We start from the raw sequence: 530 nt of genomic DNA on the forward strand, positions 1-530 counted from the left end.
TCCACTGTGTTTTTTAAGGTTGTTAGTTCGCCAAGGAGTTCCTCTGGGATTGCAATTTGATCACAGACAGATGAAATAAACAGAAGCTCATGGCTGCATAAAAACTGCAAATAATCTAAATCTAGTGGTAGACGACTCATTGAATCCAGCAATTTGGATAGCAGTCTTTCCATGATCATCCTTCCCAATTGATGACTTGTGGCATCATTACGCCCACGGACCTAAAAATTTAAATTTCTTCAGTTAAAAGTATGCAGAAATTCTACGTAAGGTTTGCATGATCTTATATTGACTACAAGACAATATTGCACTAACAGCTTAATTTTTGTATGGGTGTTTTTTGTGGGTGTTTTGATGGGTGTGGGGTGGTGGGAGGTTGGCTGCTGACATCAACATTAGAGTCTTGTACTTACTAATATTACTTCTAATGTGACACTTGAGTAAATGATTAACTACTCCATATCATAATTTATAGTCTGTATAATATGTTACCATAATTTCTCTTCCTTTCATCTTCTGTGCGTGTTATT

Source organism: Triplophysa rosa, linkage group LG21 (assembly GCF_024868665.1).
Source record: "Triplophysa rosa linkage group LG21, Trosa_1v2, whole genome shotgun sequence".
NCBI lineage: Eukaryota > Metazoa > Chordata > Actinopteri > Cypriniformes > Nemacheilidae > Triplophysa > Triplophysa rosa.